This window comes from Amblyomma maculatum, chromosome 2, assembly GCF_055883805.1.
Source record: "Amblyomma maculatum isolate TAMU_Amacu chromosome 2, ASM5588380v1, whole genome shotgun sequence".
Taxonomy (NCBI): domain Eukaryota; kingdom Metazoa; phylum Arthropoda; class Arachnida; order Ixodida; family Ixodidae; genus Amblyomma; species Amblyomma maculatum.
In genome coordinates, this window is record NC_139345.1 from 55,241,601 (window position 1) to 55,266,411 (window position 24,811).

Here is a 24,811-nt window from a genome sequence, read left to right on the forward strand (position 1 = left end):
AGATGCAGCTATCGGTCATATCACCTGTCAGCTGCCACATGACAGCTAAGCTATGTCAGGTGTTCTTGTGATGCCACGCATCTCGATAGAAAATCAGCGCTCGGAGACGCCAAATCCAAACTCCCACCTGTCAACTAGGTCACGAGTTCTCTTACTGTCAAGAGGTTGATGACGTCGCGCGTGGAATGGCCGGAGCACAGATTGGCCAACCGGGCGTTTGACATGGCGAGACAGCTGGACCTCTCTTGTGTAACGGCTGATTTTCCTGACACGGACGCGGACTTTTGTTTTTCAAGGGCAATGCGGATTATTTCTGTTTCATTAAAACACTTCAAAACCAAAACCGATTTGCGCGTGGGAGCAGTATCACCAAGGCAGTCAAATCCTTAGTGCAGTATTCAAGCCGTCGTCGAGAACGGTCTATCAATACCGAAATTTCGATTAAACATTCATCCGAGAGAGCTTTGCGACGATATTCAGTTCTCAATTGGAATTAAACCGACTACTATTGCGCACAGCGGTGGTTCCTAGGTCCTCAGGTAGGGTAGTTGGTTCGGGCTGCGGTTGCCTGTTTGTATTGGTATTGTTGCTAGTCCGTGCTCGTTTATGTGGGTTTGCTATTGTCAACGCTTGCAATCGAAAAGATGCGTGAATTATTAATTGTTTCACAATTTAAAAATGGTGAAACAATTAATAATTCACGCATATAATATACTGACTTCATCCAGTGTTTTATTTCAAAAAAAAAAAAGTCACCGAGGTTTGCAGGTGCCCTTAGTTCAACAAAAATAGATTGGATGAAACAAAGGAAAGGAGGAGACTGCGTAATACTTTTCACAGCCTGCTCAAAATGCTCACTGGAAGTCGCTGAACCGAAGCGGGAGTACAGAGTATTATAACGCGACTTCGATAATAAGAACAAGAGGGGGGGGGGGGGGATTGTAAGAAAGACTGTACTGTATAGAGAACAATGACATGCCATTGTCGAAGAAGACAAGAAATAAGCTGGATACATAAATCCAACCCCGCTCTTATTTCAAAGACGCGAAAGCCGCCAAAGGGAAGAATGAGGAAAGCTTCGTTGAATTCCGGCAGTCTTAGAGGCAATCAGGCGTCTTAACTTCCCGTGCACACTTCAAAAGCCAGCAGAAAAACTGCGCGGCTTGTTTTTGGCGGAAGTGTGGCTTTTGCTATAGAGGGTCATGAATGCTGCTCAATTCCTGAAGCTGTGGAGCTTCTAAGGCGAGGGCATAATTTTTTACGCTCCCCTCGTTCTCCTTAAGTTTTTTTATTATTATTTTTTTTTTGGCTCATTCAGCCTTTTTAACGGCGGTCTTTACTTCCCGTCCCGCGCTGCACTCAACGAGAACAAAGACGTTCGCAATGTCGCTTTTATGGCTTCGTACCTGTTTCCTTTGTGTGCATTTTCCTGCGCGTCAAGCCGCTCGGAACAAATTTTCGTCCTGTCTCCTGAATTCCCCATGCACAGTCAAGCCGTGCATTGACAATGCCCAACAGATGCCTAAAAACCCAAGACCTAAACTGATTGCTGCATGGGGCACAAACCAAGTGAACGATTGTTAAATATTGAAAGGAGAACAGAAAGATGGCGGTGGGTTGGCTGCGACCCATACGGCTACCTAGAACTCTCCCGTGTACGTCTTTTCAAGCTTGTCTGCCAGTATATATGGAACCAACAGGTCAAAGGTCCAGATTATTTTGGAGTAGCTTGCCGCAAATTACGTTTTTCACAGTCTTTCTGAAGCGGGCGAACTCATTCAAAAAACGGGCACATGCTTCAACTGAGAGCACCTCTCTAGCCAGAGCCTCCTAAAGATTTCTAATTTTTTTCTTTGCATTCTCTGATTTGCAAGCCTGACCACAAAATCATCACTGCTGTAGTTACAATATAGACGCAAATAGTGCAGCGTTGCCTGAGTGGATATATCTGGGCTGTATCATGAGCTAAGTATGCCTAATTTCATCGGTTCTTTATGTTCTAACGCTATACACATAGGCCTACTGTGGATTAAGACTGGAAAGCGCCACGCTGCAATGGATTAGTGGCTATTTGGCGATGATGGTTAAGAATACAGAACGCTATAGAAAATGCTTAGAAAGCCATAGGTTTAGCTGGAGTACAGTGCATCGCATCAATATATTTTTTTTTTCCCCGAGCTTGGAAGCCTGCAAGAAGCTTTCTTGCTGCCGCGTAAATATACACAGAAAAGTATACATATCTGTTTGTTGTGGATACTTTTCCACATCCGCGACTCGTTAGGACGGTAATATTTTTTCCCGTAGAATGAAACCATGCAAGATCAAGAAAAAAATATTAATAATAATGTTTGAATGCATGTGCCTATGATATACATTTCGATTTAGGTGATGTATCACTGTTTGCGGCAGTGATATATTTCAGGATTGTCGTATGCGTTTTTAAATGGACATTCTGCAGCCCACGATGGGAAAAAGGGGATGAATGTGGGGCTCATTATTTTGTTCTTGGCTAGCGGAATTATTGGATGAATTCGCAGCCGGCGCAATTATCAGACGGAAAAACTGCAGAATACTCGACCTCACAGCCTAATGAAAAGTGCGATTGTCCTACCACAGGCATCGGTGGAACACGGTGTGCATGTTCTATGCAGGTGAGCCAAGAATACAAGTTCTATACAATTGGACGATTGCGTTCCATCCTTTGGTAAATAAAACGTCCGTTCTAGCCTGTTAGCAGACATTCTCGCTTGACGTGAATAAATTACGCGTACCTTTTTTTCCCCTATCGCTAGTGCCAGTTCCCTGTTTACAGTGTAATAATCGACTACTCGCTCTGACACGAACGGAATTACGAGAAATATTACCTGATGCTGCTGGCTTCTGGTGTCTTCAGGAGAGTGATACCACAAAGTCTACATTGCACCTGCGCGGTTTAGAGTCGCAATAGCTTGTATTCCTTTTGCGAAGCGATGGCTCATCAGGAGAAAAAAAAAAAAAAAAAAAAAAAAAAAAAAAAAAAAAAAAATCTGGAACTGCTAAAGGAAAACCGCAGTAGGTAGGAAAAAAAAAAAAAGAAATTATGCCGAATGGTAAAACCGGCGTCGCCTCCGTACTCGGCCGACGTGACCTCTTTTTCCTCTTGACTCTAGCAATCAGTGCAAGCCTTCCATCGCGGCTCGTTGGTCTAGGGGTATGATTCTCGCTTCGGGTGCGAGAGGTCCCGGGTTCAAATCCCGGACGAGCCCGCTTTTTATTTTTATTATTTATACACTTCATGGAGCCTGAAACCCAAAACACGCCCCTGGGTCACAATGGAAAGCCACCATGTCACTCTGACATAAACGGGACATGGCGGCTGTATTACGGCGAACGCCTTTAATGACTCATATAGTCGGCGTTCGTTCGTTCAATCACAATATAGCTGTTAATCAAATGACGTCATGATGCCGTCATCAAAAATAAAATTCCTGCCTCCACCGGGAATCAAACCTCCATCCCTTGGATTCCCCGGCCGAGCGCATTAACCAACTGCGCAACACTCGAGATTGTGAAACACAAATCCTAATTCTCCATGCCTACAGTGAGGATGATAGTAGCGATGACAATGACGCTGCAGTTAGTGATAATGACAATGATGACATTAGCAATGATAATGACGGTGCATTTAGTTGATCATGATAAAGAGAGGAAACGTGATTCACCGTGTACACCAGCAACGCTTAAGCTTTCGGATTTCTGTGGTGTAGATTCCGCAGTGCTCTCAGAATTTTTTTGGTCAGAGTATAGCAAAGACAATATAACTGCCGGAATTTGTCCTATCTAAATCCGGTGTTATCCTTAGAAAAATGAGTTGGTATTATCGAAATATTTTTGTGCCCTTTGGAATACTGGGGCGTACGCTTTTATTGAAGTATTTGGTCTCTGTAAAGATAAAGATTAAAAGCATTTCTCCCAGCTGCATTCTAACACCCTTCTTGTTGATACATGCTTGAACTGAAATGAATCTTCGTACCGTGGAGTACTAACTACTCATTTCTTTAAAAAGCCAGAAACAGTTGATGACTTCATTGATTGTTGGGAGGTAATATTGCATTGGGATATTCTACAGAATACTCTAAAAAAATTCCGATGAGCCCATATGATATTCGATACCTTCCGGTTGACAGTGATGAGGGTATACCGGATGACATGTTTATGGTCCAAGGCCTTCAATGTCTAGTCGGCGCTTGATAATTTCGTTGAATGTGTTTCGTTTATTAAAGATGTGCATAGAGCCTAGCGACCCCCCCCCCCCCCCCCCCCTCCCCTCCCCCGAGTGGGTGAGCATTCTTGATGACCTGGCACGCTTGAGGAAACTGATATAACCACGTAATGTTTTGTGACGTTGGTGCAGTGGGCATAATGATATTTATTTGTGAGGCAAGAAGGCAAAAACAGGCAAGAAAATAATTGTTGAACCGCATAAATTAGTAGCCGGTGTGCCTCAGTAGATGTTTAAGCTAGAACTGCTGACAGATCTGGAAGAAGTTTTAATATTCCAATCACGGACCAATAACGGCTGCCGCTTTCATTATTTTGTGATCAATCGTATTATTTGGTAGCAAGCGTTTTGTGGAAGTACGAAAATAAAGAAAAAAGAAGCAGCACTTGCCTCGCCAACTGATTTGCAGCTTGTGTTGTCAGCGTCGAGGGTTATTTCTGTTTGCTTGCTGATTTTGATCGAATTGATTGCAGCTCGCGCACGCGTCATGTTTTCGCAGTTTTGAAACTGTTCCACAAAAGTTATCCAAGCAGAAAAATAAATAAAGATAACTATTTTGCTGCAAGTGTAGCTGAGAGAGTGCGATCATTTATGCATATATGAAATAATCAATACAGTTCATGTTCCTGGCGTTCCTCACTAATGCAATAATAGTACTACGTTCGTTCATAAGAATGGAGTTAACTGTCACTGACATAAAGGAAAGCATACCGGACTTGTATTTTTTGTGCTGATCAGTTTGGAGTAATAATGTGATCGTGGAGATAATCGATTAGAAAAAGAAGAAAAAAACAACCACAAGTCGACGATGGGGTGTGGTTGTTCATTCATCTACTCTCTAATGCATTATCTCCACGATTGCAATATTACTTTACATTGATGAGCAAGAGAAAAACAGCTTCTTGCGCTTTTTGTGTGTGTGTGTGTGGCAGTTGTTGTTTTTCTTCCTTTTTATGTATCTCATAACGAAGCATCTAATTTCCCCCTCATCTCTTTGCTACGTTTATACGCATATATAAGCTGAAAGGCATCATATATATGAACTTGATTGATGACTGTGATGCTCATACTTCTCCGTCATAAGCATGATAATTGTTGTCGAGGTTTACAGCTAATATAAAACAGATAAAGGGTAATGTTTTTCTGCATGTATTTTATCGATGCCGAACACGTCTATCAACGTGCGCATTTGGTTCGAAATATGTCTACATTATCGGGTATTGTTGACGGCGCGGAGAGCTGTAGAGTTCTAGAGAGAAAGAGAAGCCGATGGAATGGATTGCTCTTACTTGCAAGAGAAAAGGAGAAACCCTATCAGAGAATATACCACAGAGTATACTGCACATCTTCCGGCAAATGGCGTTGCTAATTCTATACTATAAAAAATTGTCGACGTCGAAGTGAGCGCTACAACTCCAAGCAGCTAGTCATATAGGCTGTATTGCCAAAAACATCTCACATGATGTATTCTTAATTCTTCATACTCTACCAAATGTTCGGTTCCATTGGATCAATCAGTTATATATCTGACGCCCGAACATCGCTGCAAAGTAACTCGATTTTGTTTTCCTAGTGCCAACTCGTTTTTATAATGCAGTAAGAATGAAGTGCGACCAAGAATATAGCCTTTCATTCTAGAGAAATGTTTACAGGCTTTTGTGTCAAAAGTAACCGCAAAATCGTTATCCAACTTATCTTGCGTCCGCAGCGTTTAAACTTTCTATAAGGCATTATATAAGGCTGTACAAAAACTCTAAAGCAGTCGCAGTCATCCACACTCATCCCTTCAAACTCCTCTTCGCCTATTTTGCCGTTCTTACTCTTTTTTATAGCCTTTGCGAGTGTACAACACCTAGTATCCCGGGCATTACAACTCTTGCTAACGCATGTTATCCATTTGCTTCGTTGACGTGGAGTGGAGTCACTGAGTTAAAGGAATAAAAAAGAAGTTTAATAAAGTCGTACATTAAATAAAATACAGATACCGCCGGCTGTCACACTGCGCTCACACGTAAAGCGCACACATGTTCTATCTGAAAAAACTCAAGCGCCATTCTTTCTCTCTTCCCCCCCCCCCCCCCCCCTCCCTCTCGCCGTACGCGCAGTCTCTCGAAGAGTCACCGCACAAAAACGGGGCCTTCTGGCACTAGAGAGAACAGTCATTTCACGGCAATAAGGAAATTGAAAGAGAATTGCTAGCACGCCGACGCCGTTTCTCTCCTAAGCACACATGGCGGAAAGTGATTTTTCGAGGAAATGCTTGGCGCTGTAGGTGTTTTCAAGACCTTGCAAAATTCAAATCGACGAAAAAATATCTCGGACAGTTTTACTATACGTATTATGTGCACAGCGTTCGAAGCACACGAACAGCTCAATGCACATGCCATTTTGATATGTGTACTTTTGATGAATCGACCAGAAATAATAAACATAAAAGAAATGTATAATGTTTCATATCAAGAAACGTCCCGTAAATCCAAGGGAAGAGCAGTGGGTTTACTGAAACAGAAACGATGCGGAATCAGTGTTCACGTTAAAAAAACAACAACAACAAAAAAAAAAGCAGGGAAAAGGTAAAAGGACAGGGAATCCTAATTGTGTGTGTCGCTCACAGACTGGCCACGAAACTGTAGTTATGCTTTCTAGCTGCTTAGCCCTAGCTGGAATAGGTGGAGAGATCGAATGCCTATCGGCATGCTAATACGCATGTGCCGGTTTCATTTCATTATTTTTGTAGCTCATCCCTAGTGAAAACACCCTACGAGTCGCAATAGCCTCATACGAATTTCTCACACTTAACTCATACTAAACTCGTACAAATCTCATACCATCTCATACAGGTATCATTAAACGTATGAGAAATATATGAGATTGCATGAGATTTGTATGAGTTTAGTACGAGAAATCTATATGAAGTTATTGTGACACATACGGTTTTTTCGCTAGGGATTTGCCGGTACGAGGAGAAAAACACGAGGAAAATGATTAAAAATGTCAGAAATGTGAGGAAACCAAAGATACTTGTCACATAAAGCAATACGTGATAAGCAATACGTGCGGAAGAGTTGTAACTAGAACGAACCTGCACTTCAAAGCGCGATGGCAAGACCAGGGGAAGATGCCATCGTCCATTTCATAACACGTCATATGGAGGCAAGGCTGCGAATAACTATGGTGCGTATATAAACCAGGTTAGCTTTCACATTTCAGACTGTTTGGTGTCGCAAAGAAATAAACAACTGCGGTAAAAAAAGTTTGAATGATGCTGAGTGATGGGCTGTTGTGGAATTTCTCCAATGCGATATACAACCCAACACATTTTGTTCGTTTTAAGAATAATATAGAACGTGTGTATTCTATCAAGAAGGCTCGCATTCGGGTGCTTACACGATGATATGCGCTACGGCTGTACTTTATATAGATGATGTAATGAGTACAATTTTAAGTCTTTTGGTTCAACGAAAGATCCCTGTGGTCTTCAGGCGGTAACTGCGTGTAAGTGATGTCACGTTGAAGCGGTGTAGCTAATCAGGTCAAGGTGACTTTTAATGCAGGGTACAATCGTGTCGCGTCAGCAAACGTATGTGTATTTTACCAAAGCGCACGCAGTGCCCCACTTACGAATTCTGGGCTCCAGGGAAAAAGCAATTTAGAACGACGGGTCCAAGCCTCAGTATACAGAGTAAACAAACGCACCGAGCTGAGGTAATAACGAAGAACAATACATTTTTAAATGTCTCGCTCCTGGTTCTGACAGCCAAACGCCTTTTACGCCATAACGCGAATCCGCAGGACAAACAAGAAGCCACGCGGGCCCGTTGTGTTTGAGGACAGGCCATAATTTCCCGGGCATTATTGTCTTTGCGGCCACGGAACCGTTGAGTTCCTCGTTCCCACATGTTTGCCAGAGTTACACAATGGATTGTGTGTCCCGTCTTATCTCTCGCTATTGAAGAATACTTTCACCCAGGAGCCGACGCGGGAAAGACAAACACAAGAGCTCATTCTGCACAGAAAAAAGAATCCGGACGGTGCTGCATTATTAAGAGCTCGTGGGCGATTTTTCTGCATGGATGCCTGGAGATCTGATCGAACAACACTGATGGCGGCATGTTGGCTGCTTTCGCTAAAAAAGATGTTTTCAGTGTGGAAGCGCAGGATCGAGATTTACTTTCTCGTAGCAATTTTACGAATGACGGGCAGAGAAAAGATGTCGCCATTGATAGCTTTTTAACTTGTGAATGTGTATTTAGGATGTGACGTTGAAGGATGACCGGTCGTTTCTTTTGTGGCCTGTCGAAAAAATCACACGGGTCTCCGCATTTGCCGAGATGCTGCCTGAATAGGTTCACATTAGCGTGAATTCCTGTGATGCGTATATTGACAAATTCTCTCAGTGAATTTACACAAACCGTAGTTGGAAGCCTGTACTTGCGCTTTAAACAAACCAGTGAATGACAATTTGAGCCAGGCAGTCTTTTTTTTTTTTTTTAATGTTTCTGCAGGATAAGTTTTCGTTGTAGGAATCGGTGCGAAAGTAGGAGGCATTTTCACAGAATAAAATTTTGTAAACTGTCTGTCACGCAAACTTTCGTCAGGTGCATTTCGTTTATGCACAGGCAGGGACAATGAACAAAGAATGGTTCCGGTAGCGCAGGTGAAAAAGATTTTTTCTTGCATCCGTATATTTACGTCCATGTAAACTGTTTTAGGAACATTTTCTCCAGCCTGGGGGACACAGGCTGTTCAAAAAAACTAGCGCCACACGTTCTTTTTTTTTTTTTTTTTGTTATGTCTAGAATGCAACCTGTCGTGAGCGGCGAAAACTTTCGGTAAATTTCGGTTTAGTGAAATCTAACTCAAGCTGCATTTTCCTTTTCATGCTTTGAGCTTCAAATGATTTTAGGAACGGTTTAGCCACACGTGTTTTCTTGAGTGGACTTATAATAAAAAATTCTCTCTAAATCATAAATGAAATGGATATAATGTGCCGAGCCACCGGACTTCATGGCTTCTATGCAATTATTTTGGATTTCTACTCCCAAAGGATTTCCCTCTATTTACTGATAAGGATTTCTCTTTAGCTTTCTTCTAGGTATGTTTGCTTAGAAAAAAACTGTTCCCAAATATTAAAAAAAAATATGCAAGAATCATTTTTTGTCCAGAAGAAAGCGGAAAGAGCTTTGACTTTTCTTTCCAGTACTCTTTTCTACAATGTCTCATTCGGATTAGTTTAAATTTTATTTTTGTTTCATAGTAAAAGATGTTTAGTTTCAGCAGACTATTTCACTAGTCATAAAGTTGAATTTGCTGCCCATTATTTTCTGGGTTGTCTTGCAAAGAGATTAATTTCTCTTGACGAACAGTTGACTACTTTACAAAAGTAGTTATCGGGTGAAAATAAGTTAAGTTACAGGAGTAAAGCAGATTACTGTCAGAGAAGTTAAATGCATGCCTGAGGAGACTAATGCTAAATGACAAGCAGCAAAATGCGTCGAGCTGGCTTATCGAAAACTACGCAGTGAGGGAAATAATTAACGAGCTGTATAAAACAGATTGCTCTTTCTGAGTAATCACTAGATGCAAAGAATGAAAAGCGAATGGAGCGCATTACGAAAAATAATCTGACAAAGAAATAAAATTTTTGTTGAAGAACAACCAAGAAAATTACCCTCCGCTGTTTCGCGCAATTTCCTTTAAATTTATTATTCTTTGCCCTGCTTCCCTGTATTAAGTATGTACGCATTAACCGTGCTCTCGATCGTACCCGTGCCAGCCCACTCTTCCTTAGTTTGTTTGCATTTCCGACATGTTTTTAATTGCAACGAGATGCCAAGAGAACTCAGTGCGTATCACTAATTACAAGGGATAATGATATGCGGCCTGTACAGCTGGCCTCTTGAAAGTTATACCGCAGTTAAGCTGCGTGTTCACACTGAATATATTGTTACGAACGAATACATTGCTACGAACCCTGCGGTGGGCTTAAGTACACGTTAAACGACAAGCGCCACCTATCGGTGGAAATTTTGGATTTGGCATGATAAAAAAACAGCACATTATTCGCGTCACATTTGTCATGCTTGAATATGGCAGGGCTTCCAATCGGTGCTAAGTAGCAGAGCTATCTGAACTCTCTTGAATTCTCTCCAGTAGATTTCGAACTTCCAAAGCTTCATCAGCAATATTTCTGACATACCATAGTTGGAGCAAAGAGAACCAGAATGAACTCCAAGAATGCGAACTCGCTGAGCGAGTTTATGCAGCTTCTTTTATTGTTCGCTGAGTGACATGCTTATTGCCCAAGTGTTCTTGTTCATAGCGCATTTTGTGAAGCTGAGGGAGGGAAATGAAGATGGACATCTGAAAGTAACTGATTCGACTCCTGCTATAGGTAGTCTCAGTTTGTCTGCTCCTATTTTCTTTTGCTGTTTTTGGTTTTAGCTGAATTTGTGGCATTTATTTTTGGTTCTGAATTTTGCTGATTTTAAGAAACTCAATAGTTTCGAACGTCGTTCGAGGGATATTCCCAACAAACGGATTAAACTTGAGTTAGCAGAAAGTAGACGATTTTATCTTCACAGGTTGGCTTCCAACGGTATTCGTGTAAACTTGCCGTGGGATAATTAATTATCCTGGACTGCGAAGTGCTTCATGCGTAAACAAAGCACCTACAGATGTAATTAAAAAAAAATGCCCTTCACTCGCTGCTGCCAGCATGGTCGCATACCAGAATTGTGCAGTCGACAAAGTTTCTTTGCAGTGTTCACTCTCTGTCAAGCAAAATATACATAAACAATTTTGTGAAGTTATCCTCCAGCGAGTCGCTATCCAACCTTTAACAAGATGCGGGATAAAATTTTGGCTGTAGACAATAACATCCTCCTTGAAAGGACGTGTCAGGTTTCGTATAGAGAATAAAGAAAGTAAAGCAATTCTTTCTTTTTTTTATAAGTGAGCAGAAATACAGCTCCTTCGTGTTTATTTTCTTACACAAAAACCCAGAGGCTCTAAAATACACAGTCATCATTGCAATCTGTAGTGATGAGAGAACATGCTGGTGCATATTTACGACTTGACCGGTCTGTTTGACAAGAGGTTACAGTCCGTTTTAAATCTCAGTATGTTTTCCACGTGACCCCATGAACTTTGCATCGAATGGTGTATGTAGACATTCAGTCGCATGTCTTAACAGTAATGGCTTGGGAAAAAAAAAGAAAAGCAAAATCAAATTCGGCTTACGGGCCCGTCCGGGGTTTGAACCCGGGACCTCTCGCACCCAAAGCGAGAATCATACCCCTAGACCAACGGGCTTTTTTGTTTTCTTTATTGGCCTAGACCAACGGGCCGCACGTCGCACTTGCTGATGAGTTGCAGTTTGCATAGTGATCAGCCACATCTCTTTACGCACATGGTCACAACAGGTTTTGAATTGCAGAGCATCGTCGAAGTATACTTCGTGACCTGCATTCTCTCGAGAACATCAGCGAGCGAGCGCGCGCGCGCGCGCGCTCGCACGCACGCACGCACTGTTGAGTGGTTCCAAATGTTACCTGTTTATTCCACTGGAGACGACAGGGAAATTTTTTAGAATATGTACGTTATAAAAGTTAGCAGCAGAAATTGTTGTGAAGGGGGTGCGCCGAAAAAAGATCACCTGAACTAAAAATGATCGCCTGTTTCAAATACCTGGCATAATGGGACTCGCACGCTCCATCGACAAGTGTGAACTGCAATGGCAGATACTTTTCGCGAGGCAGCGCAACAATAAGCCGTTGCCGAGAGCCTACATCCCACAAACTTTGGCGGGTTACTACGTGCCTGTGTGCTTTTCTACTTAAATTAAGGCATCTCTAATCTCTACTGCTTTAGAGCAGTACAAGGCATACAATAACATATGTCAGTAATTACGCTGTACAACTGCACATCTAGTTAGGCTCGGTATTCAGGACTTCTGAATTTCAGCAAGACGGTCGCTGACAAAGCCGAGGCGTTTCCAATCTCTTATGCTGCATTGTCTATTGCTTAAAACATTATTAATTAGGATGCACGCCAAAAGAAACTTATTGTCCCGCCACAAATTTAAATTAGAATTACCATTCAATAACTGCACACAGCCGCGTCCCTTATGCTGGTGGTTACATTGAACGCGAGATATTTCCTTATAGTCGCAGCAGGTGGCTTGTACACGATTTAATGAAGTGCACCACATCCCTTCTGTCTTTACGCATCGTCTCACACAGACAATTTGGCTGCATGTTTTAACGCGCTGGAATAATCACAGGAGGTATGTCGTCAATAGTGTCCCAGCGCCGTGTAGACAGATGCCGACCGCGACACTGGCAGACTAATTTCAAGCTCGTGTCGAAGGTTAGGTTAGCGATGACAAGACATCCATCACGACATCTCGACAATAAACTGAATGAGAATTTGTCCACTAAATGACCGCTTTTCGAAGCTAGGGCGAGAGACCTGTAATTGGGGGAAAACAAATAATACCCTGAATTTTGAGACAACGAGCGCCTCGTTCGAAGCCTAATAATTTACTTCACTGAATATGACTAGGCCTGTTTCGGCTTGAAGCGGGCACGTTAATCAGGTCCTTGTAATGCAAATACCTAAGATCCGGCAGAAAATAATCTATGTTCACTGAAAATAAAGTTATCTGCATTAGACTTCAGTTCTTAAAGCAGCACATAAGCATTTATAAATAACTCCCAATTACAAGCTGTCCGTCTAAACCAACATTACGGTGCCGAATTCGCGTGCGGATCTAACGAAATGCTAAGACCACCTATAGTTGATTAGAACTTCAACCTCTCTCATTACAACATTGTTAGTGAAAGCTGTACGATAGTTAAAGCTAGTAATTTTATTGTTATAAACAGAGAAAATTCATTCAGCGGCGCAACAAGGTATCCCCCCCCCCCCCCCCCCTCCCCCATAACGCTTATAACCTAGAAAAGACAGAGCAATGCATCTGTGTGCCTTTATAAAGCACATTTTTTTATGAACTGGTGAGCCTCGTCGAAGCAGGGACGAATGACGCTCGGTAATTTATCAAGCTATGAGTCCTCCATTGTGTTCATGTCATGCGCACGCATCGATTCACGATTCAGTTCATATAGTCCACGCTCCTCTCCTTATCGTTTACGCCCACGAGATAAACGAGCGAGTGAGAATATAGAACCCTATGTAAACAAATTCTTAGCGGTGGTTACTAATCACACACACACACACAAAAGTCGGCGATGCGTAGCTCCGCTTAATTACAAAAGCGCGTACGCGATTACGGCGGCAACTTTCTGGCGCACTGTCGCTAGCCCTCCGCGCGAAAGTGATTTGAACATTTCCGTGCACTGTTAGCGACGGCTCGCCGGCACTTCCTTTTTCAGCAATCGTAATCGTCAGAGAAATCAAACGTCGGCATCGATTCTGGTAGTCGAACGCAGAATGAAAATGTAAAGAGATGAGGGATCGAAAACCTCAGACACTATGTGACAGCTTTATCAATGAACGTTCGCGTTAAGAATGCCTTCTAAAATTTCAAGTTTTCTTCAGCTTTTAAGCATAGTCTAGAAAATTTAGCCTATAACTTAGCAACTAATCATGATAGTATGTACACAATACCTGGATAGCTTATAATCGCTGTGCTGTACTACATGTTTCCTGCAAAGAACTTAATTCGTTCATAAATTTTTGCTGATAATGAAAAGGAAGGGGTTGCGGATAAAAAAACAACCATCAACTGTTCCTCATACAGTTGAAAGAGCGTCACCTTTGCAAACATTTGAACAGTATCGTCGGTCATGCGTACTGAGATTCCTTTTCACAATTTATGTTGATATTGCCATCGTTCGCCTATATAAGTTGAGGACACCTTTGTGCCACTACTGCTTTTGTAACTATTTATTGCGTTCATTAGGAGCACGCATTACTATCGCGTCTTTTGCATTTATACATCTCGCTTTTGGATGCTGCCATATGATCGCTTGGATTGTGAGTACGCATTTTGCTTTTGATTCTACTACTTAATGTGTTACGCCCGTATTTACTTCTGCTGATTTTTATATTCAATTTGCTAATCACAGCAGGTGGCATCAGGATTTATGCTTTCAGGCTACTTTGGGCATGTTACTTCTACATGTACCTTTCGCCCAAGATACAGCGGACCTTCGGGACTGCGTGTAATATTAAAAATTCTCTGAGTCGAGAACCTTGCGAACAGCCTTTGGTTTTTCATACATCAATGTATTTCCTTCTTTTCTCGGAGGTCCTCGTTACGAGGCCAAAGTTTATGTTATCAGGGCGTTATATAGAATCTTCGATTATAACCAGTAATCAGTGTAACACGCATGGCTTTGCCACCAAGGTAGCGACGAACTAATCCTAGAAACTATTGGGTGATTACAGAAGTTATATGCAGCTGGTTGCTTATATACAACCGAGTTACTTTAGCAGGTACTACATGAGGTATCTGTAAATCCATGGCAGTTATTTACAGTTTCTCGGAATAAGTGGTTGAAATATTTTATAATTTAACACCTAAAAAAAAAAAGATCGACTATATTCTGCTACGGCTTAGTTAATATGTTCAGCGAGGGTCCTTGTGCCCCTCTATACCCTCGCCCTTAATTCTCCCTGTCATCTTCCTATCTTCTTACTCCCTTTCGCTCTGTTCTATCTCGAGTTATCTTGGCTTACGTGGGCTCCCGTATTCGTACGACAAACTGCAACGCGCTTCAATTACGCATTTGCCGTATATATGTTTTCGCGCCTAGTCTAGTACCGCGCCGAAAAAGCGTGCCCATTCTTCTAGGGCGCAAGCCACCACTGATTCCTGGCCAGTTTTCTATCTTATTCAACAAGCAGCCGCGGTCAGACGTCGATGCCCACTCTTTTTGCCCTGAAGGCCTCAACTAAAGTTTGGCTTCCGCGTCTCCTCTTTTGAACCAGATTTCTCTTTCTACCGTGCCTGCAGTCAAAGGGAGCAGGAGACAAAATGTTGCTGTTTTCCCGGCAGCTGTGTGGGTGTGATGAATTGTGACCGAAGCTTTGTGTGGCATCATTAATCCTGTGCCGCGTGCAACATTAGACGACCCTTCATAGAGAGCAGAAAAAGTGCTAAAGCGATTTGGTACCTCTTAAGCTGCTTCTTTTGGATATGTGCAAACGACAATTAATCAGCCTGTCCTAAAGCAGTGAAACCTCGAAAGCCTTAGCTGCTCATTTCTTTTCCTTTACAAGTGAAGTGCTTGACAGCTTTGTCAACCGGTTGAATATATCGCAAAGAGTGCTTATTTGTGTTTTATTGCACGAAAAACTGGTTAGGTTAGTTCCTCGGCGTTTATAGGCGAAATATTACGATGCAATAAGTCTCTAAGCCTCGCAATTACTGAATGTCATTAGTTTTACGCGCGAAGGTGCTTCGGCGTTATCGCCGTAAGCCATGCATGACAAGTTTGATTAAAAGGCAAAGTGATAGATGAAAATAAACATGTAAAGTCGCCTCAATCTCGAGCGCACTCTGCGGCATTATTGATCTTTACGACTGCAATCATTATATTGGGCAAAAGCGAGGCTGCCTTCGGGAGTCGGGGCTAACGGTACGTGGTATTTTGATGCCTTCGTGTGTGTTTGACTTTTATTCTTCCTGCCCCTAACGTGCTCTATCGGACATAATTAGCCGAAAGTGGCCTTAGGCTAACGACGAATGTTGAGAAAACTGGGAGGAGAATAGAATTATAATAGTTTTCGTTTATAACAGTTTGCATCTGCCGCCTCTCAATTACGTGCGAAAAATGGTAGGGGTAACATTAAGAGATAGATAGCGTGCAGAGTGGGCCAGAGAAATAACTCAAGTTACCGACATTGTAGTGGAAATTAAGAAGAAGAAATTGACATGGGCAGGACATGTAGTGCGAAGAGAGGATAACCGATGGTCACTGAGGGTAACAAACTGGATTCCAAGGGAAGGAAAGCGTAGCAGGGGGCGGCAGAAAGTTAGGTGGGCGGATGAGATTAAGAAGTTCGCAGGGGTCAAGTGGATGCAGCTAGCACAGAACCGGGTTAAGTGGAGAAACATGGGAGAGGCCTTCGCCCTGCAGTGGGTATAATCAGGCTGATGATGATGAATTACGTGCGATCGCTTTAAGTTTATAATAGATGGCCAACGAAGAGCGTACGCGTATATATATATATATATATATATATATATATATATATATATATATATATATATATATATATATATATATATATATATATAACTTTCATCTTGCTACTCTGTGGGAGACATTTTGTTCCCGTGTATAATTAAGCCGCATTTATGCTTTGCACAGGTCTTTTTCATTCATAGCAAAATGGAGGTTTGGGCTAGTTAGCATTGCATCTTAACAGAGGCTAATTCGGAAACACATCACTAACACTAACTGATCGGCAGCCGAAGGTTTTATCCAGGAGGTACTCGAGGAATAGAACACGCGTTTCCAGCCAGTCATTCAGTTTTTCTCCAAATGCGGAAAAGTCATTGCTGTTTACGGGCGAAATTATGCGCTTACTGTTGTGACTACTTCTGAAGTGCTCACGAGAGCATGTAGTGCATACGTATCAGTTCACTCTTCAACAGATCAGTGTTCTCGAAATGAAAGCTTATCCGGCCTTTGCTCAGTTATCTGCATAATATCTTCCTGCGGCTTCCAGCATGTCAGGATTTCGTGACAGGGTGCCGATTTATCAGCGGTCGCATTGCTGGTCTTTGCGAACCGTTGTTCTTTCATTTTCTTTCTTGCCGTTATTTCCGGCAGCTCTCAGAAACTATGCACGCGTCTTTATGTGCTATAGAGAGAGGCCTCGAAACTGAAAGCTGCGTCTGAAATATTTGTATGCTTGTGCGACTTATGGACCAAGATTTATCGTAGGAGGGGGATTTCTGACATTTTATCGCGCACTGTTTCAGTGAAAGACATTCGTTTGAAGTCCCGAAATGAATTAGACATTCTTCTCGGGTATGCAGATTTATCGGCACTGTGCTTCTCGAGAAGGCTCTTTTCCGATCCGTTTCTGAAAAATAGGACCGGTTTGGAAGATGTATGACATTGTGGAGGAGGCCTCGGGGCTTGGAAACAATAAGTCTTTGGAAGCGACCTTGAAACAGGGTAAATCTCCGAGCTTCACGAGACGGCACGTATAAAGTCTTTTGCTTCGAGGGAGCGACGCCGCGCTGGTCTCTGGGATACTCGTAGTTAATGAAGTTTATATCCTGAAATAAGTAGTACGCTTAACTGACGAGTACAAAGAACACAGACCAGAGACAATGCCTATATAATTACAAAAATAACACTCATTTGCTCCGAAGTTTTCGTAAACTATTAGGCACCAAAAAGCCAAACGGAGGTATCACCATCAGCGGCCGATTTCGCAAGAAAACCGCATGCGTCCACGCCGCATTTCCGTCTCGGATCTCTGAGGCTGTGCTGCATCGCCGTGCATTTGAAAACGACAGAAACTTGTTCTCGGCGTGGACGTCTGAGCGTTTATTAATAAATAGTAACAATGGATGAGACGCCTGCAGACACCTACGGCGGCCGACTGTAGGGAGCCTACATGTTTCATGTAGGCTCCCTAGCCGACTGCGGCTCTCAGCGCATCTAGCGGAAGCGACGAACCACGCCAGTCTGCACCAGCCTTAGAGATAGCCGCGGCAGCTGCCGAATCCCGAAGGCCAACTATGTACAACGCCGCCTGGAGGAGGCGTGGACTGCCGAGCTCAGCCGCCCTATTGTTCACTCTTGGTGGTTATCTTACTCTATGTCCGGGGTTTGAAACGAGTGGCGGGAAAACATTAAGAGCCAATTTATTCAGCGACGAGAAGCCATTTTTATTAGCTATTGAACTAACTCATACGCACTCGGAGAGTGCCAGAGAAAGTTTTTTCTTTACCAATAGCTATAATCAAAGAAAACGGTCCTCAGAGTCAGTTCAAGGTGCAGATCATGACTGCTTGCTCGCTTGTTCTCGGACTTCCGATCCCCTACTATACGCCGATAAAGGTCGTGCAGATAGGCGCAGAAAGTATGAAATTGGTGTAAACCTTTCACAGCGGTTAAGGCTTCCTCATACGAAAAAATAAAATAGAGAGATAGATCAGATTTCTTGCCTAGATAAAAGGAGAAGGCTCGCCTTTGGTCTGTGGTACTTTAAGGTTGAGTTCATTTACGATACCGTATGGTCATGACGTGTTGCGCAAAAGGCTTCGAAGCTCCACAACTGGGCAGGAAGTGAATTATCAAGTTCTGCGGTAATTTGCAATGTACAAAAGTAGTTAAAAGCGAAGTAGAAACGGGGGGGGGGGGGGGGGGGGGGTGCATAGAAAAACACGAGGCTGCATTGTAGAAGCAGGTAATATTTGGACACTTAACATCAACAAACACATCTAACCACTTGTTGTTCTTACACGGCAGTACTTGGCTACAACTGAAACATTGCCGATGTCACAAAGGAAAAAAAAAAAAAAAGAACGATGTATGTTAACTGAATCGTAGAGGGAGCACGTATGCAGCTGCAAAGCAGCTTCTTTTCCCGCTCCCAAAGCAAGTCTCAAGGGACAAAAGAACAATGTTTCCACATCATTTCCTACGTCCCAGCTCGCGTTACAGCGACGTGCTAATTAGGTCAGATGCGTCATCCTCGCGCCTTCCTGCAGATTAGAGGCCTAATCGTCTAAAAGGGCCTAATTAGCTTCCATTGATCACTTTCACTTCCCCGTTACAGCGATGCAACTGAGGCCCGTTCAAACAAGAGGCGATTTTACTTCTAGGTAAGCCCTAATAACACCTACAATATCTCGGATAACAAGATAAAACAAACAGTCAATGTATGGGAGCCGCTTAGAAAAACATGCGAAACACAATGCGCATTTAAGTTCAAAAACAATTAGTAGAAATTAGACGACGTGTATTTAATGCGGATATGACGTGTATTTGTTATTCTCGGAACAGAAGAAGGGGCCTGAACTGCAGAGGCGTGACCTTCTCGTGGTTCGCTGGAGACTAGCTTCCCTTCGCGTTGCCGTTGGCTAGTTTCTTAAAACACGAGGAAAGGCCGGGAAGTTCCCGCGAATTCAAGAAACGAGCAGCAAAGTGTAGGAAGGCAAACATGATTCCACGCGCAACACTACGCCTTTTTTTCAGGAATAATTTACCGCAGCCTCTCTCCTACCCCTTTTCTTGATGGTTTACGCTCACTCGCTTGCTCCCACTCACTCACTCACTCACTCACTCACTCACTCACTCACTCACTCACTCACTCACTCACTCACTCACTCACTCACTCACTCACTCACTCACTCACTCACTCACTCACTCACTCACTCACTCACTCACACTCACTCACTCACTCACTCACTCACTCACTCACTCACTCACTCACTCACTCACTCACTCACTCACTCACTCACTCACTCACTCACTGAGAGCACCCACCATCAGTTTGTGGGTGCTTCTTGCATCTAGGAGGAGAAATGAAAGTATGATCAACCATAAACCCACAACTTCGATTTTTTCGTGGTTAACCATATGAAGAGCGGGCAGTGCTCATTCAGCAAGCTTGCTGAGAATTATCTGAAATCCAATTAGACTCCTGGCATAAATGAAATTTGACTAAAATATAACGACTAATGTCCAGGGTGTATATATGGTATACCACGGATAAGTATAGTGTTATTTGTGAAAGAAAGGCAACTGCGTGAAAATATGACCACGATTTTAGATATCTACCGGAAACTCAATTGGAACTTCATCGTTATATATAAGGGTTTTGCGAGAATTCTGCTAACTATTGCATTATTGCTTAACAATACAGAATAAACTGCTAGCGAAAACAAGCAACCTAAGCAAAGTGGAAACACATATTCCTTTTTCTAATAGGCTGCATAAACTGTGAAGCAAACAGCAAGCGCAAACATACGCGATCAGCAGATGTCTTTTTAGACGGATCCCCTTTGACTGTGTGACACGTGAACGGGACGGAAGTAAGGGTTCGCTCTAATCATCTGCGCAGGAAGTGCGGCTGCTGCGTTGATAGAAATTGCATCCGCTTCGCTTGGCGGTACCTCAATGCGCGAGGGAATTACTTTTCAGCCGCACGCACTGTGGGGACAGCGCTCGCTTTTGGGATATACTCTACGAATTTGCATACAGTATTTTTGTTTTTGTTCTAGTTTTCATTTAGTAATAGGTTAGTAGTGCCATGGTATAGATGTTCGATTGAAAGCACGAATCAACAGCGGTCGCTAAAAGATGGCCAAGTAAATAGCACAATTTCTAGAAATGATCATTTATACTACTTTTTTTTTTTGCGCTGAATTTCGGTGATATATGTTTCAGAGTTACGGAAAAGAGTAGCTGTGTACATTACGCACTGCTTGAGCCAATAAGAAAACTTAGGGCGTTCGCTGGCATGGGACGAGCAAACTTCCTGCACATATGTATTTAAAAGAAATAGCCATCTGTCGATAGTGCAGCACAGGCGAAATTTGTCAGTAATATTTTGAAATAATTGGGCCACGGAATAAACGAGCAATTAAACGCTCCTTCTCCATTCGATCACTCATTGCTTTTGGCACTTCTATTATCTGGGGATCATTCCCTGCTGCAGGTAAGACTAAAGACGAATGTTAAATACTCTTTTGGTTCTCTTGTGACTGCATATCTTCCATCTACGTCGGGTACTCTAAATATTGTCCAGAATTTAGTAGTAGTGCTTTAGAAAATACTCGTAGACAAATGGCAGGCAGAAGTCGTAAACAACGTTATAAGCAGTGCAGTGCCTATAGAAAGCAACAGCAGAATCATTTATTGAAAAACTCTGGTAATATTGACAGTTAAAAAATAGGGGGACCCTTAAGCTCCGCCTTTAAGAGTATGACGCGATAACGTGGGCGATTACTCGACATATAAAGCCTGCTATAAGGCAGCCGCACGAACGTGCCTGGTAAGCTTCGTATAAGCGTGTCTGACTGAAAGTTGTCAGAAAGCGTGTCTGAAAGTTAATTCTCATTACATCTTAATTCCTACCACAACTGAGTAACCCGTGTTGACAGCTCCTGCGAACCTTCTGATATAACGTGGTCTCGTTAAGTTGCACAAACCATCGAATAATCAGTACTTGGCTATGTCAACTGCAGCTGTACTCCCTGCCAGCTCGATGTCCGTAATCTTTTGCTCACAACGCCGAGACCGAATTGTCTGTGAAACGGGACCTTTAAAGCTGTCGAGTTAAAAGTGAGCCAGAATGTGAAAGTTATACTCAGCAGTGTGTGAACTGCACAATTGCTGCACTCGAGGTAACGATGACAGGTGACTTAAATACAAGAATCTCAAAAAGGTTCTGAGACGTAACAGGCTCATTATGATATTCATTTGAAGGAAGCTAACGGTGACCGAAATCACATAAAGCAGTGTTTCTCAAATGCAGTCTGCGAAACCCATACGTACACGTACACGTACACGCGCACACGCGCACGTGTGTGTGTGTGTGTGTGTGTGTGTGTGTGTGTGTGTGTGTGTGTGTGTGTGTGTGTGTGTGTGTGTGTGTGTGTGTGTGTGTGTGTGTGTGTGTGTGTGTGTGTGTGTGTGTGTGTGTGTGTGTGTGTGTGTGTGTGTGTGTGTGTGTGTGTGTGTGTGTGTGTGTGTGTGTGTGTGTGTGTGTGTGTGTGTGTGTGTGTCTGTCTGTGTGTCTGTCTGTGTGTGCGTGCGTGCGCGCGCGCATCATTTATTCATGCCGGCATCTGCGGCTGCAATGCTGGACGGCGCTGCGATGCAAAGCGTTTCGAATGTTCAACGAACGAGCGGCGTGGTGTTGGAAAGAATGGAATCCTTCTAGCGACATGCATACTGGCACCGAAGCGTCGCCTCTTCCCCACTTCGTTTGCACTGCGTGGCACGCTGGGTTAGCAAGCGCGCGGTTGTAAGAGGCCATTTTAGTCTTTACTCACTATCAATTCCGCAACCAGCCTCTGGAAGTGCGGCAGGAGTGCGCACATTATAACAGCACAAGGCATAATCGCTCCCCTCCCTCTTTCCTTCGGTCTCAAATGGTTTCCCATCGCTTCAAATCATCTACAATGGTCTCCCGATACATTCCTGGCTGATAACCATTGCAAAAAAGCATATATGAATCTACTTCGTTTTGCAATTAGCGCTCTTAACGAATTCAAAATTTGAGGTGTTCTTATTTTCCATCAGACAACTAATTGATTAGAAAGTAGATTCTACAACCAAATGCACCAATGGGATCCGAAACCACGACACTGCGAGTCTGTCTGGATGTCGGGTACGGTGCCCTGCCAATTGAGTTACGGCAGCAGCTGTGCAACCATCTGTTTCCGAGTGTATTCATCACACATGTAACCTGAAAATGAAATTGTCTCGTCCGTAGCGGCAAACGCAGAATGTCATGTAATGCGCAGTGCGCGCTGCATTACGTTCAATCGCACCGCGATATAAGAGATCAAGGACAGTGTGGAGTACGGAAAAGTAGACACACTGACCGAGGTCTTCGAATCAATGTCAATCGCCTGAGGTTCTTTCGCGGTATAAATTGCGTCACACCAGTCAACAACCATGGTGCAACCAAGGAATCTGTATTGCTAGTTCTCTTAGTCCCCTTGAACGCCCTACATATACTACATTCGATTTATTGGACGCAAGTTTTATGCGCAAATACTGTATGCCCGCAGAATAAATCACATGTTTTCGAGTGTACCCCCCCCCCCCCCCCCCCCCAAGCCAAACAAAATATAAATTAACACTGCTTTTAGCATGCAGAGAAAGACTGTAGTGTAAATTAAGCACAATTCACATCAGCTGTAAGAAAAGCCCCTTTATTGTCTACAAACATGCGGCTCTGCTGAGCCCTTTCCGGCTTCGAAGAACAGCTCTGAACTCGGATTAGTCGGCATTTGTTAGCTGCCCTCGAGCGATTATCTCGCGTTATCCGCGGAGCCAGCCGTCTCGCAGATAGGTCGCGGCAAGAGAGTAATCTTGACAGCTGATTTATAGTCATACCCAATCTGAAGCTCATCTCATTAATTACCTAGGTAGCGCGATAACTACGTTGCCCTAACAAAGCGTGTACTTCGGCTGTTTGCTCCTCGCCCGCAGACGACAGGTCCCGAAGCTTTATAGCAGAGGTTTCGTTAATAATGTCAGGCCCGCTCCACTAGGGCGCGCTCTGTTGTGTTTTCTTTTTACTTTCGGTTAGAAGCGAGGATATATGGCTTTAGGCAACGCCGTAGGAACTTAAATGACAGCGAAAGATCCAACAATGAAAGTAATTAGTGGGAGGAAGGATAATTCAGCCTCGATCTTCAGGTATTATTACTATTGGGTACTTCGAGGGAGCAAAATAAACATGGCATCTTATTGTTTTGATCGAATTGTTGCGCAGTACTCACACAAACTTTCTTATGATAAGACCGGTTGTTAAGTGTGATGGTGCTAAACTATCAACTAACTGAGTATCGATAGAATTGGTAGTTTTTACAACTATCGATAGTGTAAAAAGACAATATATACTATCGTCATTAGCGTAATCGTTAGTAATAATCTCAATAATACAATATGTAATGTCTATATCGGTACTACCATCGATAGCACTTCTGCCAATAATACTATCCGTGATGTTGTGAATAATTGTTGATTTTTTATGCGGCAGTGTTGCCAAAGCAATACTCAGTTTGTGCATTCTATGAGCAATGTTTTTAAAAGAAACGATTTTAATCAACAAGCAAAGTTGCCAAATATATATGTCATTTCACTCACACTGAAATGTAACTAGTTGTGCCATGTCAAAAAACTTATATGATGATTTTTAAACATTTTGTTCACTAAATGCCATTTAGATTTGTAGCAGTTCCAAATACTTGTAACGGCTTCCTTTCCGCTACAACTGAACAGTGCAACTTAAATATCGTTCGGCAGCCAAGAATTCTTGTGAAGCCCTACATGCTCGTCAACTTTCTTGCCCTTAAGCCTGCTCCTCTTCTTTTTAAATGGTTTGTCGAACAGCTGAGAATAAGTGCTCTGCTGGCACACCGCTGCAAATTGTTCCTCGTGTCGTAGCAACATTTTCCTATCACTACGTATTTTTATGTATAGTGTCCGCTGCGAAAGAAAACAGAAAAATGAGAAGGAAGGAGAACGCATGAAGAAATGTCAGATAAGTGCCTGGAAGCGTTTTTTAACAGTGCTGCACTTACCAGTTGCGAAGTGTGGCAGTTGTTGGCTCCGCGTAATCAATGTTGTCTGGGTGCTGACGCTGAACGTTCTGTACAAGCTCACATGGCACTTACGCCCCCTTCTACTGTTTTGAATGCAGCAGCTAAATTCGGAAGAGCACGGATATTAACAAACACACCCGCTGAAATAGTAGGCTAATCGTTTCCGATTTCGGGTAAAAAGAAGACGCAAGTGGGGCGTCTCGAGACATCGAGTCCGGCGCAACTATAGGACATTCGTGACACTAAATCCTTATCCAACAGCTCAACGC

General features: G+C 43.0%; 1 protein-coding gene and 2 non-coding genes across 3 annotated transcripts in view; 1 reads left to right on the top strand and 2 right to left on the bottom strand.

The window, feature by feature from the left end:
- Positions 1-24,811, bottom strand: part of LOC146198678 (neuronal acetylcholine receptor subunit alpha-10-like) — a 128,310-nt gene that overhangs the window by 83,999 nt on the left and 19,500 nt on the right. The window lies entirely within an intron of this gene.
- On the top strand, positions 3,174-3,245 carry TRNAP-CGG (transfer RNA proline (anticodon CGG)). Its single transcript has one exon. It is a non-coding gene; the product is annotated as a tRNA-Pro (tRNA).
- On the bottom strand, positions 11,504-11,575 carry TRNAP-UGG (transfer RNA proline (anticodon UGG)). The gene has a single exon. It is a non-coding gene; the product is annotated as a tRNA-Pro (tRNA).